Source organism: Strigops habroptila, chromosome 6, assembly GCF_004027225.2.
Source record: "Strigops habroptila isolate Jane chromosome 6, bStrHab1.2.pri, whole genome shotgun sequence".
Classification (NCBI taxonomy): Eukaryota; Metazoa; Chordata; class Aves; order Psittaciformes; family Psittacidae; genus Strigops; species Strigops habroptila.
The window spans coordinates 61,924,476-61,941,398 of record NC_044282.2 but is presented as its reverse complement, the minus strand read 5'-3'; the positions used below and the strand labels follow the sequence as shown (position 1 = coordinate 61,941,398).

Below are 16,923 nucleotides of genomic sequence, written 5' to 3'. Positions count from 1 at the left end.
CAGCATCTTCGTGGCCTCCTCTGGACCCACTCCAACAGCTCCACATACTTATTATGTTATGTTCTTATGTACTTGCATAATATCTTGGATACTTCAAATACATGGATTAAAGAACAAACCTGGAGTGCTGGCCTACAGCTGCAGAGCAAATTCTCCAGCCACAGTAATGCCAATAACAGATAACCAGCAACCCCATCTTCCAGACATGCATCCAAATAACATGTTTCAGGGAAGGTATGGTGTGAAAAGGCAGACCTGACAGCTCGCAGACAGCCACACCAGTTCCCCACTTTTTGAGCACAAAGCATACTTAATTAGCATCTATGATGCAGTGAGGCAAACTAAAATTCCTCCTTAAAATCCAGCACTTGATGCCCATCATGCCTGTCTGCATTTCTGCTCAACTTCAGTTGTGAGCCCAGCAAGACCCACCGATATTCCAGACGGGGGAGGAGCTGCAGGGAGGGGAAACTCTTGGATTAAGCCATGCCTTTGTGTTTGAGGAGCTTGTGCAAACTGAAGTGTCATGGTGGATCAGACAGAAAAGAAGACACCATACGCTGACTCGATATAAAATATACCTGTTGACAAAATCAAAAATGCCAAGAAGATGAATTGGTGGGAGGGCTGAGACCTCAGATCTAATGACTAACCTTCTAGCCATGCTTTGAAGATACCTAAAAGAGGGCTATTGCATCAGCCAGTTTTAAATCTTCCCATTCTTCTTTTGCCTTTTCTTGCTTTATTTTGTTTACTCACATCTGTCCTCCTTTTAGTCAAATGCTTTGGACTACTTCTGCTTTCTCCTGCACTGTTCCACCACCAGCAATATCTGCAGGTATAACAAAAGTCACTGCAAGTGGCAGGACAGATGCCCCTCTGCTTCTCTCACCACTACCTGAGACCTCTGGTTTCCACTGTCCATCTCTGGTCTGCTTTTCCTAAGCTCTCCATAAGACTTATGGTGATCACACTGCTGTGTAGGTTTATTTTATTCCCTCAGACTCTCCACCTTCAATTCATATGTGAGAGGAAAGCTAAAATGTTGAGGATCACAAATGGGAGCTGTGAAAATGTGAAAAGACTTAAGTGGGCGGAAAAGGAGAGATGACAGAAGAAACCCTCAATAACAGTCTTCAGTGGGAAAGAAAAAGGCAAGGCTGCAAGGTCAAACAAGCCAGGGCAGGACTGAGAGGAGTGATACCCATTCATCTTAGTGGGATGTGAATTTGTCATACCATCATAGAAAGGTTGGGTTGGAAGGAAACCTTTGAAAATCATCTAGTCCAACCCCCTGCCATGGGCAGGGGCACCTTCCACTAGACCAGGTAGCTCAAAGCTCCGTCCAACCTGGTCTTGAACACTTCCAAGGATGTGGCATCATTTTCCACCAACAGCACATCTCAGAGGAGAATGATGGTCTGGCGAAGCTCTCACTGCCCTACTGAGCTCATCAGTCATGGGCTCTTGCTAGGGCGAGGAAGAGCCAAAGTTGCAATACCCTCTCCAACTGGACAAGCCTCCTGAAGACAGTCTACTGTCTTCTGGTGCCGTCTACTGTCATCTCACACAGGGACAAGGTCAAACCAGAGAGGCAGGTGCAACATGAGGCTCAAAAACCCCAGGAGACCCTTCAGGTTTGTGCATGGGTACAGTACCTCCCTGGGATGCAGGAACCCAAACATCTCTGAGCTCTCATGAAAAGCAAGAGTCAGAGGAAAGCCGTTCTGGCATTGTCTCTAAAATGACATTTTATCTAGTGAAGAGAATTCTTCACTTACCAAACACAGCATTATAGAGCTCATTTGAAAAGATTGTCATGGTTTCTCTGTGAATAAATTAATCAATTTTATTAGACTTGATGCTAAATTCCTGACTGACGGCTCCAGTGCTGAAGATGCAAGATGCCGGCTGGCTGCCGTGGAAGAAGTCTGGAAGGCGACAGCTCGAAGAGCTAACCAGGATTCAATGAGTGCACCAAAAATAAAAATATAAGGGAGTGTGTTTTTTAACCCCTTGATCACCATCTCGTTATAAAATTCTAGTTAGATTGCCTGGTATCTAACTATCTGAGGATTAACAGACTGAGCAGGGTTATCATGGGTTTAACCACCCATGGCAAAGTGTTGGCCATCACTAGGATTTTGTTAAAGGTTAAAAAACCACACATTTTTTTCTAACCATAGAATTAAAAATAAATAAAGAGGTGGACTGCTGAAGACAAAAAGCTTCAGAAAAACTTAAGGTAAAACAAACACATTAGCACCTTGCATGCCTCAATCTGGATTTACAGTGTCCATCTGCTTCCTGAAAGTCCTTACCAGCTACGCACATTTTAGGTGTATCCCAAAAGGTTCTGGGCTCAATTCTCCCCCTAGAACCACACAGACATCCAGGAACCCACAGAGAGGACCAAAGAAGGTGTGGAGATGCACGATCCCCTGGGCTGAGTGTAGACCAGGGACAGAGGTGACAACCAGAACTCCCCACACCTTTCAACCCAGAGGATCCCTCCAGAGCACTGGGAGCAGGAGACCACTTCCACTGGGACGCCACAAGGGGACTGTTTAACTGGAAACAGTGTTGATAATTCAGGGATGTTTTAGTGACAAATCTGAGCAGTGCTTACACAGAATCCAGGCTTTTTCTGCTCCAAATGCTGCAAACTGCAACCCGAACAACGCTGTTTCTCTTATTAATAACAGTCCCTTAATTTTACAGCCCCCCACATTGTGGGATGCTGCATGGGCACACTGTTGGTGCAAAACATTCATCCTGACCATGCTTCAGCGACCACCGAGAGCTTGGAGTTTCAGCCCAACTTCAAAATACAACCCAACTCTTCTCCAAGCAGCACATCCCAACTATTTAAACAAGTTACTAATTGCTCCTCTGAAAAGCATTTTTCTTTTTTCCCAGTGCATTTCAAAGACTTGAGAAGATTTGAACCTCTATTTTGCTATTTCAAAAGGTCCTACCATCGCTCACAGGGATGTGGAATGTGGTGCCACAGCAGAAGGTTTTGCTCACCGGGACCATTAATTTACCCCTGACCAAAGTAAACAATCCATCAAAGCAAGTGAGTGCTTCACCTTCACAATTAATGTCCTACCCTCAGGTAACCAACCATATCAGCAAGACAAGCAAAGTGCTGTGCTGCAGCTTTTTAAATAGAGAAGGAAAGCCATTAGTAAGATAGAATAAAAAAAAAACCCACTGAATTGGGTTTCTTTTCTGCCAAAAGTAAATCTTTTGAAAGGCTGTATAGGGAGATATTAAAAAAAAAAAAAACAAAAAACACACAGAAAGAAAAATGCAGCTTAAAAAATAAAGCATTAACAGCCTCTTCCAAATGAAGCCAAACCCTCATGAAACCCAATGAAGATCTACGCAGAGAATAATTGGATTACTGGTGTTAGAGAAATATCCTCAAGTTGCCTTGTCCTCTACCCAAGTTGAGGTGATGCATGACCAAAGCCGCACGTCTGCTTTTCACCTGAGCAGGTTTCAGAGCTACACAAGACCATTTGTGAGCTGAGAATCTAAACCAGCTTCCGAATCACAGCTGAGGTAGGGCAGAGACAACCTTCTTGCAGAAGATGGATGAAGGAAAGCCTCCAGTCTCTAGAGGACATCCTACAGGATTTTGCTTCTAAAAGGGATGAAGATTGTTGTCACCTACTAATGATACTGCTTTACAGAAATGTGGCTGCATCCTTGATGTTTCCTGAGCACCTGCAGTGGTGTGGAGTTTTCAGAAAGTATAAAAAATAGGCAATGTATCACGCCAAGTCTTGCTCTCAAGCAGATGATAACTGAGCTACAAAGAGAGTGGTACCATCATGAGCTCTTCTTCCACAGCCAGAGAAGGTTTGCAGAGCATCACTGAGGACCTCTTAAACCACTCAGCGGTGTGGGGGAGAGGTAGCTGATGGTGCTCAGAGGATATCTACTAAGCCTTTCTCTAATTATTAACTTAATTGGGAATCAGGCAGCTACTGAAATTTGCATACAAGATTTGGAAGAGATGTAACCATTGCTGAGAACAAAAACGGATTATGAAGCATCCCAGGGAGTTGAAAAACACAGGCAAGAAACAAAATGAAACTTGGTCAAACACAACTTTAATCACTAACCACAGAGGGAAATAACCTCAGCTGCAGGGAGAAGTGGCTCCTACTGTCATTTACTGGGTTGGGGTGGTGTTACAGGAGTGGGTTTTTTAACATTTAACAATAATCAGATAATACTGAGCAAGATATTGGATGGGAGCTTTACAGAATGCAGCAATGATATAGCAGTGCTCATGGATATTTAGACACAGTCAGCAGAGCATGGAGAATGAAGGGTTTGGGGTTTTAGATGGCGTTGGTAGCTATCTGTTCATAATTAGCTGAGCAAACAGAGGATTATACACAGCTGAGATCACCTTCTCAGCAGACAGATAGCTACAATTGGTTCTAAAAGAACAGCATGAATGACAAAGTAATTAAAGGGAATTATAAGATTAAAACAGAAGATTATATAAAATATAAGATTAAAACACAAAGTGGGTGTAGTATGACCAAACCCTAGTGAAAAGGAGAAGCTGCTTAACACAGCAGGTCTGGATTATATATGGCATCCTGCTGGCTGTGTGGTCCCTATGTGATCCATACAGTGGATGCAAAGCAGGGTGATTTTCAAACTGACATAACCTGGGATGATGAGTCTTGATTTGGAAGAGCAAGATCATCAAGGAGCTTCCCAAAAAGGATGGCAGGAGAGGTACAGGAATTATTTAGACTTATTACAGCAGGAACCCACTTTGGGAAGAGGAATGAAGTAGGTAGCAAAAGGTTTATTTTTACTTTCATGAATGCAACTGCAGAATGGTTTGCTTCAGAAATCAACCACTTCACCATCATCGGCAATGCCTGCTAGTGTTACAGCAGAAGCCTCAAAACACCTCCACATCCTGACCTGCAACCCCCTGCCGTGTCCCAGCTGGGAGCAGGACCAGTCCCCTTGGATGCCACCAGCATCGCATCATGAATCACTGCAGCCGACACCAAATCCGATGAACTACGGTTTCATTACCTTTAAACTCAAGCTGCGTTTACCTCCGGCCACTCTGGAGTGAGGGGAGCCAGGAGCTGCCACTGATGTAGGAGAGAGCTGGAGCACCTTTGCTATGGAGACAGATTGAGAGAGCTGGGCTTGTTCAGCCTGGAGAAGGCTCCAGGGAGACCTTAGAGCAGCTTCCAGTGCCTAAAGGGGCTGACAAAATCACTGGAGAGGGGCCTTTGACCAGGGCCTGTGGGGACAGGACAAGGGGGAATGGCTTTAAACTGACGGAGGGGAGATTGAGATGACATCTTAGGCAGAAGCTCTTCCCTATGAGGGTGCTGAGGCCCTGGCACAGGTTGCCCAGAGAAGCTGTGGCTGCCCCATCCCTGGCAGTGTTCAAGGCCAGGTTGGACGGGGCTTGGAGCAACCTGCTCTAGTGGAAGGTGTCCCTGCTCATGGCAAGGGGTCTGGAACTAGATGAGCTTTAAGATCCCTTCCAGCCCAAACCAGCCTGTGATTCTGTGATTCTATACCTGAGCGAGGCTACAAAGAGGAGCTGTTTGCTCCTGCTTATTACAAATACTCAGGCATCCAGGAGCAGAGAAGGTACAAAAACAGAAGGGTTCCTAGAAAGCTATGGACAAAACAATGAATGACAGGTAATACTGGAAGAGTTGGGTTGGATTTCTTACTATTTATTTGCATTATAGCAATACCTAGAGGCCCTGACCAAGACTAGGGACCCGTTACTGGAGGCTCTATGGGGAGGACGCAGCAGCCACTGCTTGGAAGTATTTCCAAAGGAAAACACATCATACACTGAAATTGCCCCAGGGCTGTGAGATGGTAAGTTTGAGACCACATAGCAAGCCAGGACCTGCCTCTGAGACACCGACCAACATTCAAGTCAGGCTCAAAAATTAAACTCTGTGGTCTAAACCTGACCAAATCAGACCAGGACTTCTGCATCCCTGAGGGTACCACATCACCAGGCTGCGAGCCTGTGGTGGTCCCATCCTCTGTCCAGTGGCAGAGGCTTACCTGGCTCTTCAGAGTCCTCCTTGAGGTTTTTCCTTCTCCGTCCCCGAGTTGCAGAGGTCACAGTTATCCCAACACACGATGAAGTGCTAAGGCGAAGCAGGAGGAGAAGGCGCAAGAGGAACAAGCAGAATGAGGAGGGGTGAAATGCAAGGTTGGAGAGACCCCTCTTAGAGATGAACTGGGCAAAACTGCAGGGAATGCCACTTCAAAAATGCAGATCAGTTTTTAATCTGATTTTCAATTATCCTGATTTGTGTAGGGCTTAGATTTCAAAACACCTCCCTCTCTTCTCAGCTGATGTTTTAGACTAACCACATGGATGAAAAGGGAAAAAAATAAAACCAAGCCACCCAGCAATGGTAGCGCACAACGGAGACAAAGTTGTAGCTTGTTGCATCATTATTAATCCCTTATTACCATCACTCACAGCTGCAGCCGACGTCTCCAAAACACGAGGATCCCTGCCCTGAGGTATTTACAGAGCCAGTTAGATGTGATATAATTAAGAGGTAAATAAGGCAGTGGGGAATGTACTGGGAGGAGGAGGGGGGAGAAAGACACAATTAACTTCAGCAGCTTTGCAGAGGTTACCCCTATTTTACATTACTTGAGTTGTGCCCACAAACTATTGGGCTCTTTTTTGGGAAGCCATCTGGTGTTTTAACCTCTGAAAACCCCCAGCACCAGTCTCATTCACCCACCACTTTCTTATTTAATGATGCTGCCAAGCAGGATCGTACCTTGGCGCTGTCAAGCAGGATCGTACCTTGGCTCTTCCAGCACTGCCCAAACACCCCACAGACATCCTGTTTCTCTCCACCTTCCTGCCTCCATCCCCTCCATTGCAGTCAGCATCCCTTTTTTTCCCAGCCAACCACTCCATGGAAGATTTAACAGGGCAGCAAGCAGGCAGCACAGCAGAATGGCTCAAAGAGCAGCAAAGCAGCATCCCTGCACCTGCTTGATGTTTCCTGTCCTCCTTGGACATCCTTTCTTCTCACGTTCTGAAGTCACGACATGACTTTAGATACCCTCCCTATTTCCACATCACCCTGCAGGACCACAGCTGTTGCCAATGCAGCGCTAAGTAGTGCTTTGAAGAGATACTTTCCAAGTCTTGAAAAGCAAATGGGTTACGAGAGGAGGAGGAAACTCAACCACAAGCCCTACTGCCCTTCGGGAAATGTGTTCAAGGCCAGGTTGAATGCGCTTTTGAGCAACCTGGTCTAGCAGAAGGTGTCCCTGCCCGTGGCAGGGGGTTGGAACTGGGTGAGCTTTAAGGTCCCTTCCAACCCAAACCATTCTATGGTTCTATGAAATGTCCCACAAACACCAGCCCTTCAAAACTCAGCCCACAGGGAACTACTTCAGGAGCCACCTGAGCAGAGAGAAAGGCGCTTGCTTTGCAATAATGCAGGTAAATATTGATGAATTGAAGGCTAGCAGTCATGGGTGGAGATGCTATGAGTAGAAAATGCTACTGGAGATCACACTGTGCAAGGACAAGTATCTACCAGTTGTGAGCACTGCCCTGCTGCTACATCCACTCCTGTGTGATGGCAGGAGATACGGCCAACCAGCAGCAAACTGGTGCCTCCATGCCCTTTCCAGTCCTCTGGGACCTCTGACTATACACCCAAGCACATGAACAGCATCCTATAGTAGATAATTCCTATTAATTTCAGACATGGATGCACACATCATGTCCCTTCCATTTGTGTGCGAATCCCAGACAGGTCTGCAGAGCAGAATAGATAAAATTGGCACAGGGAGGGATCTTAAAAGCTGCTGACAGCTACCTGGGTAACTCAGGAGCTTCAGGCAAGGCATGTCAGAAGAACTCGCTGCACATCACACTGATCATGTTTGAGAAGAGGAAATTCCCGATGTAGATGCAACCCTGTTCCAGTCCAAGGCTGGATCTCACCGTGACTGGAAACCACCACAAAGAGAAACAGGAGCTGAGGATGGCTGTGGTGAGCTCTCCCACCCATCCATCCACACGTCCATCATCAAGAGCCTTTTCTAAGAAGACAAACTGTTCAAGACTAGTTTGGATAACTGCTTCTTGGCTGGCAAAAAGCCTGGAGCAGAGCGGGTTCCTCTGTGAAGGAGAGGAAGCCCTGCAAAATGAAGGGCCATCATGGGACCCCACATGGAGCTCAGCAGCATCTCACCCAGCTCAGACCTCGGCTGCAGCCAGGACTAACCCTGCACAGCGGCACACACCCTACTTCCAACCATCAGATCTGGGAGATAACGCCATATCCCACACCGTGAATCACAAATATTTTACTTTCACGGTTGAAGCTACCCATTTAATTAAACACAGTCTTGATAATTGAGGTTTCCAAGCAATCCCCTCCTCTGCAGTCCCACTGGCTACAGAGATCTTCATTTTCTGCGGATGGAAAGAGGAAGAAATAGGGCTGGAGCTTCTCAGTGCCTTCACGGGTTGAATCAGTCCATGCAAGGAGACTGGGGGGAATTCACCGCCACTCACTAAGGCCCAGGATGATGGAGCAGCACTTTGGGATGGGGCTGAGCCTTGTATACAGCCAGGGATCACTGCAAGGAGGAGCATCATTAGAAATGACATATTTTTTTTAAACTTATGTAGCTGCACTGGTAACACCACAGTAAAAGATGTGGTGATGATCAGCATGCTTAAAAAAATCCTAAAGTCACCATGTTCAGCATTGTAACCAACACTTCCATGACAAGCCAGACTAAAACTTGGTCAAAACAACTGCTAGCAAAAACAAGGTACACGAAGATGTTTTGACATCACATTCCCCCAAGTCCGAACTTCGAGACACAAACCTGCTAGGAAAAGTATAAAAGGAGCAAAAATAATTGCAACACTTCGTGCCCTTTGAACAACCTTTGGATCCTGATGGCTTTTGCCAGGAAGAATAACGAAAGTCAAACTAATTAAGCAACGAACATGCCCACAATACAAAGTGTGAACATTTTAAAGTCTGGCAAGTTGTTAGGAAGTGCTCAGCTCCCGGTTCCGCTTTCCTGCTGTCACTCTGGGAGCAACCATGATGCAAAAGCTGATTTGATTACATATAATTTTTTCATTTTAAGCATTAAATGAGAGCTCAAAAATAGGGTATGGTGGAAACCATCAATTTTGAAAACATTTCTCACCTTGATAACAGGCATCTAGCTGCTTTGCATGGCATTAATCCAATGCTGCTGTCACGGCTACCTGAACAGCCCCAGGAAGATGTCCCAGACAACCAGCAGACACCAAGCCATGGACACCCTATGTGTGCTGGTACCTACCAATGAGTTGGCTCCATGTTTTTGATTCCTGACCCTCCCCACCCCAAAGCTGCCCAGCTGGAGCTCTGCCCAGCTGCAGGAAGAGTTTTTTCCTCCACGACCTCTTTTCTCTGCTGATGGGGGTATCTAAAGCCAACTACAGTGTCTCGATAACATCATCAAGCACAGAAAACCTGGAGCACTGGGAGCCAGCACACGTGGATGCCCTGTATTTGTGTTGGCAGCAGTGGGCTGGTGGTGCTGGAGCAACATCACCATTGCTACTGTGGTTGGCAACATCACGGCAAGCCCAAGCTACGATGGACGCTCCACTTCAGCTGGCAGCAACACAGATCCTGCGTCCTCTTGGCCACCAAGCAAAGCACATGCTGATGAACCAAACCATTTGCTTGCTTCACCCCCCTAAGTCCAGGAGGTCTCTCCAAATATCAGAGCTGATCTGGTTTTGTCCACTCAAGAGGGACAAAACAACAGTTTCCTTCCTGTGGGTTTCCAGATAGGACCAACAACAACAGCAAAGAGATTCAAGTCCTTCCATCTCATATCAAAGCTGGATAAGGACCAGGGAACCATGGAGTGACTATTCAGACTGCTCTGACTGGGTGAATGGGGATGATGGTTGTGGAAGCACTAGAAGGAAGAAAGAGCAGAAGAAGGGCTAAAAAATGGCAGATGTTTATGGTACCCACGGTAAGAGATCGTCAAGATCTCAGCACATCATCTACCTGCAGCATGTCAAGAGACCCAGTACTGGAGACAAAAACCAGCAGGTAAATCCTGGGATGGGACAGGGTGGATGGACTGACCACTGTCAGCTCCTCCAAGGCATGAAGAGGCACATGCAAACCCTCAGAAGAAGCCAGGAGGTGTGAGGAGCACAGGAGCTGCCATCTCCATCCCATCTGGACATAAGCAGCTTGTGTCCATCACATGTCTTGGTCCCACAACTCCCTGGATATGAGAATGTGAGCATCGATCTGTGAAATCCATTTGGATTGGATTTATTTCAAACTAAAATCACCTTCCCCTGCTTTAAGGTCTTGCACAAAGGCTTGCTTCATCGCTGATGCAATGCTGAAGCATGATTTCCCACAATATGTTGTTCACTGAGATTTCACCCTGGTCACCACCATTGTCAACACATCCATAAAACTGCTAGAGGATGGGGTAAAAGGAGCCCAGAGAAGAATACTAAAAAGCAAAAATCACAGAGAAACAAAAAACTTGTGACAGACGTCAGCCTGAGATTTCAGGTCCCAGCTCTTCTCAACCCTTCTGGCAAATCATCTCCCCATACCATCTTTACAACCAATTTGCCCATCTTCAAGATACACAATGCTTTCTGCTACTTTGCCTGGCCAGTGTGGGTCCTAAGTTTTTAACTAAAAAGAGGTTCTTTTAGAGGCATGGTGCCCTTTCTCGATGGAAGACCTACATCAGTAACATGAAAAAAATTAAAAGGGGTGAACAATAGAGCTCTGATAATGTAGATGGAGAAAGAAGATTCAAAAGCATCATCACGATACCCAATGCTTGGAACTTTTTCTTGTGCTATTTAGTGATGCGCTGATGTCACCAGTGACAAAAAAAAGTGAAGAAAAAAAATGACAGAGCCAGGTTTGGAAATGGGAATTTGCTCGTGCCACTCAAGAGAGGTGCAGCGCTGCCTCCAGCTACAATTTATGCAGCGTTTTAAAGGTTTACATAAATCCTAAACAATCTTCTCCATCACTCCAGCTTGTTACAGTGATGCACGTCCCAGTGAAGGCACTGTCAATGTCGGATTTACCATGGAAAGCCCTACAACACCTTCCCCCACGCAGCGGGCTCAAGGCAGCACCTGTATTTATATTCACCCTGTGTAATCCAGCAACTCCAAGGCAACGGGGGCTGCTGTCACACAGGCAGGGACCATCCCAGATCGAAGGAGCGAGTTAAGGGCAGGAGAAATTCAAGCATAACACCTTGTGTGAGAGCCCACTGACACAGCAACCCCACATGAACTTCAAAGGGGGAGAGCTCCTTCAAATTGCACAATGCTTTGCTAAAGGGAACCCGTATACATGTGAAATCATTAACTTCATCTGCTGCTTTTACTTCTTTCATCAATGATTAACGAACATTAAGCAATCACCATTTACTTTTTTTTTTTTTTTTTTAGAAAACTAATGTCCTTACTTCTGCAAGTCGCCGTGAGGATTCCTGCCAGCTCTATCCTGCTTAAACATTTACACATAGATTTTCAAGGTCACCGCTGAAACACGTCATTTTCTACTTAGCACATTCTCCTCCAAGCGCGCGGCTGTATTCAACGCTGAAAACCCTGCGCGTAAGAGCGCAGCACTGAAAACACCCTCAGCAAAGTTCAATCCATAGAAGAAATCCAAAGTAAAATGCCCGGGGGAAGGCAGCTTTGGAAAATGCAAACACCATTCATTACCCGGACGCCACCGGCTTTTCTTTGCGCTGTTGTAGAAATGCTGAATAAAGTGACAGCAAAGGTTCCCCCCCTGCATCGCACATCCCAGCCAGGTCCCAGCAGGAGCCCCACTGATCACTCCCAAATCCGTCACCAAAATCACCCCCTAAACCACCACCAACCCCAGGAGGAAGGAGCCATCGGCCCTTACCTGAGAGCTCCCCAGCTCCGCCGGTCTGGGTGCCGGCTGCGCAGCCCCCCGATGACGAACATGCTGCCGTGAAGCTCGCCAGCTCCCGCTCGCTCCCGCACGCTCCCCCCATGTGCTCCCTGGGGGGTTGGCGATCCCTTCAGCGCCCGTCGGCACACAGTGCCGCTGCCATCACGGGAGAAAGGACTTGCCACCAGCTTCTCCCACTCGATTCCCACTCCGGCTGGTTGCTAATGAAACCCAACGCAGAGTGCTGGCGCCGAGCGAGTGCTGAAGCCACCTGCCAGGCGGCTCTGACGGCAAGGGAGTGAGCGAGAACAGCAATGCTTGAAGCTTGCTATGACTGCAAACAGAACCGGTCTCATCCCAGGGACTCTCATATTAAAAAAGTAAATAATAAACCTCATGGAATCAAAAGCAATTTTGTCTTTTTTTATTATTATTCGGACATAACACAGGTTTTTAATCTATGTGTCCCTATAAAGTGCCATCCCAGCTGAATGTGCCACAAATATTATTAAAGTTAACCTCACAGCACTCTTCTATACCATAGAATAATTATAATTTCATAAGAAGAAAAAGGTGCAAAAAAATTGCTTTACCTGAATCATACCAGCCCTCTTGCATCCCCTGCGTCCCAGCCTCCAGCTGCTCCATAAAAGGGGACATTTTTGCATTTAAAAGCAGCAGCTTTTTCATTCTCCAGCTTGGGAAAGGGGCTGCTCTGAATGTCAGTTTGGACTTACAAACTGGTGACTATGGGATAAAACCAGGATCAGGCTGTGCATCATCCTGGCGGTGATCAGGACCCCCAGCCTGTTCTTCTCCCCAGCACTGATGTGCACCATGGACAGTATATTCGGCTAAAATTTTCACAGACTGGTTTGGGTTGGAACGGACCTTAAAGATCATCTGGTTCCAACTACAGAGCTGGGGGAGGGGAACCCAGTTCAGGGGGAAAACCACCCAAATTATTGTCATCCTTCTGCTTTCCAGAAACAGGACCTGTCTCCAGAGGGGAGGTTGGACCCAGCCACCCCAATGCCCAGGCAGGAGCATGGGGACTTGCTGTATCTTCATACCAAGAGTCACATCACAGGCACCATCAAGATCTGGATGCTATTCTTTTCTTTTTAATAGCATAAATAAAAGTAAACAGGAACCTTACGATGTTTGGGCTGTAAAATAGCTCTTTTGATCCAGATCCAAATATTTTTGGCCTTGCCATTAGTGTGGCATCTGAACATCTGATTTTAAGAACCCTGAAGAAGGTCCTTCCTCCGCTGCCCTGCTCAGAGGAACTTCAGTTCTCCAATTCTTTTCATCAAAACCGTTTCCACCATGGGATTTGCACAGCACAGCTACAGACATCAAAGAACAGGAGGAAAAAGTGCTTGAAAAGCCATAGAGAGAGGAAACTTCAACCAGAAACTTGAAACAGTGTGTGCTGGTAGGATGGAGAGATGCAGAAATGATGCTCCAGAAAAAGTTAGCCAAGGAGAAAATACCTGGGGCCACTGCAGCGGTGTTATATCAAGGAATAAAAAAGCCCAAATACTTACAAAAATTTTTTAAAGAGGAAAAAGGGTAGGAAAAAAGAGATGGAGGTAGACATGGAAGGAAGTCCCAGAGAACTGAAACCCTATATAGATACAGCTGCAGAATAACTGAATTAAAGACTAATATCCAGGTAACATCTTCCCTGCTCATTGCAGGGGGGTGGACTAAGATGACCTAAGGGCCCTTCCAAACCAAACCATTCTATGATTTCATGACTTTTTGTCCAGGAATACTATTATTTGCATGGTAGAGCTTTAAGGTCCCTTCCAACCCAAACGATTTTGTGACTCTCTGATTCTATGAATTGGGAAGTGCATAATATAAATTAAAAATAAAATGAGAAATAGGGGAAGTTTCAAGAGTTCACCAACAAATTCCACCCCTTCAGCTGTTCAATTTTTTATGGCTTCAGCAGCAAAAAAATCACCCTTGCTGGAATGGCCTGGCTCCAGCAATGGATTTGATTCCAGCTGCTGTGTTAAATGAGTGATTAATAGATGCCTTTGTCCTGGCTGCATCTGCCTTTCATGAGAACATCAGCATTAACCTGGGTGTAACACCCCAGTTCTGCCTTTGGTGTATTTTTTACTCCATCTCTTCACTTTCAAGGAGATTTGAAGAGTTGGAGGGGCATAAGCTGACACAATGCCACCGTAAAAAGGGAAATTAAACCAGTAAACCTCACTGTCCAGCGCAGAGTTAAATAAGACAAAGAATTTGGAATACAAAGAACCTGCAGAAACTACAGAGCTTCTGCAAGGAGCCCAACTTTCATTTTCTTGTCCATTGTCCTGGGCAGAGTGATTAATTATGAAGGCTGCAGAAAACATGCGCGCGAAGGGGAGATGATTCCCTGCTGGCAGCACCGAGCCCCAGCCGCGCGCACGGCTCATCCATCACCCGAACCATTGGCAAACCTCCATCAAGGGACGCGTCTGCTGCCCACAACCCAACCACGCACCCCTGCTACAGCCTGCCAGCGAGCTGGGAACTCTGCCTGACCTTCAGCCATTCCCACTGACAAGAACCACCAGAGACAGAACCATCTACTTCAAGATGGTTTTTTTTTTTCCAAGATATTTGCTAATAGAACACCAGAAACTGAGAACTTTTCTACATAGATTAAGATAAATTGGAAGGGAAGGGAAAGGAACGGAAGAGAAGGGCATAAAATGAATAAAATAAAATAAAATAAAATAAAATAAAATAAAATAAAATAAAACAAAACTACCTTGTAACAATACAATGAGACCATCAGGTCGCACCATTGAGCATCTCAGTCTCAGTTCTGCATTGACAGGGTTATACAAATACTGGTTCTTTTTAAGTTTTCTCCTAAATCAGGGGTTTCAGCTAAAAGGCTCCAAATGGTTCATCTCAGGCAAACTCAGCTCCGAACAAATTTTAAAGTCAATGATCCTCCCTCCCAAGATCTTCTACCCTCTAAACCTACTGGCATTACCTAAATCATGCCCAGCCCATCATGAGGCACGACCTTGCTATTAAACCTTCAACTCAAGGACCAAGGTTTGCAGAAAAGGAATTAAAAAAGAAATTAAGGCTGTTCTTGCCAAATATGCTCATGCGGTGGTTATCCAGGGCACTCCAAGCCCAGATTTTCCTTTCTTTAATGTTTACTTTTATGCTTGTCTTTGAAAGAAGAGGCAGCATGTGCAGCCCCAAATAGACTGTAGTGCTTGGCTTTCCATCCTGTATCAACAGCAATGGCACCCAGAGTATCTTCCGAAATTGAAGTTTAAAACAACAGTTGACTACAACAACCCAATGAAGAAGCACAGATCACAGGGATGGGACACAATGGTTTGGTTGCTCGGCATTTACAGGTATCATGACAGATCTGAGGTTTCATGATAACAGGAAAAATAGAGAAGTTGTGGATATCCCATTATTGGAAGTTTTCAAGGCCAGGTTTGATGGGGCTTGGAGCAAACTGCTCTAGTGGAAGGTGTCCCTGCCCGTGGGAGAGGGTTGGAACTGGATGAGCTTTAAGGTCCCTTCTCACCCAAACAATTCTGTGATTGCACAATTTGAGAGTCTCTTCAAAAGACCTCAAGCCTGATCTTGTGCAGCTGTGGGCAACAGCATGTAACAGAGTTATAAAATGCTGACAAATCTGAATTCTCCACTCCCACCATTCAGAGTTTCCTGACTTAAATGAGTCCTAGGAGATGGAGAAGCAGTATACAGGAATGTGGAATAAGACAAGCCGTAGCACAGTATCAGAAGTACCTATTTGTAACATAGGTAAAATGAGCAATTGACAGTGACCTTTAAAAGCCAGCATCTCAACAGATGTCATTCCAGGTTAGGAAGGGAAAATGAGGTTTGGTTTATCTGAGACACGGCTGCCTCACAGTGAGCAGATGACACTCCAGGAAGAGAACTTCGGGGAATGAAAATTATTCACATGATGAATGAAAATTATTCACATGATGAATGAAATACTGTTCCAGTATTTAAAAGGTGGCTACAAAGAAGATGGAGACTCCCTTTTGAAAAGAATTCGCATTGAAAATATGAGGGGTGATGGGCAAAAGTTGCTCCTGGGGAGAGTCTGGTTGGAAATAAGAGGACAATTTTTCACAATGAGAACAACCAGCCACTGGAATAATCTCCCCAGGGAAGTGGTGACTCCCCAGCATTGGACAATTTTAAGATTTGGCTGGACAGGGTGCAGGGCCATCTAGTCTAGGTCATGCTTTGCTGAGAAAGGTTGGACGAGATGATCCTTGAGGTCCCCTCCAACCCGGGATTACAGGATTCTGTGAAGGAATGTAAAATGTTCTTCAGGTTTTACAACTGCTTGAATTAACTCCCAGCCTCACCTGTGTCCCATGAGGACTCTTTTGGTAAAGCCTGCAAAAGTCTCTATTGACCAAGAGAGCTAACATGGCAACAAGAGCAGATCAGATACCATTAGATACCTCCACTACTCTGTGCCTTGTGATTTACATACAAACCCTACAAATCATAGAATCATAGAATAGTAAGGGTTGGAAAGGACCTTAAGATCATCTAGTTCCAACCCCCCTGCCATGGGCAGGGACACCTCACACTAAACCATGTGGCCCAAGGCTCTGTCCAACCTGGCCTTGAACACCGCCAGGGATGGAGCACCCACAACCTCCCTGGGCAACCCATTCCAGTGCTTCACCACCCTCACTGTAAAGACAGTCCCTAAATCACCCTATAGTGACCAGCTACAAGGATCTTACCCCAACACCACCAATCTTTACCATCTACTACTTATTTATAGAGACAAACATTCCACCATGAGATTTTCTTGATGCTCTAGCAGCCAAGAATTTCTCCAATAACCTGCAACTTC

At 45.8% G+C, this 16,923-nt stretch overlaps 1 protein-coding gene across 5 annotated transcripts in view; it reads right to left on the bottom strand.

Moving 5' to 3' along the window:
* Positions 1 to 16,923, bottom strand: part of NCOA1 (nuclear receptor coactivator 1) — a 188,830-nt gene that overhangs the window by 79,082 nt on the left and 92,825 nt on the right. The window contains exon 1 of one of the 5 annotated variants that reach the window (XM_030491030.1): positions 12,015 to 12,299. The exons of the other annotated variants lie outside the window; for them this stretch is intronic. The gene's annotated coding sequence lies outside the window, so the exon portion shown is untranslated. Of the gene's footprint in view, positions 1 to 12,014; positions 12,300 to 16,923 lie in introns of those variants that run through there. 5 annotated transcript variants of the gene reach the window in all.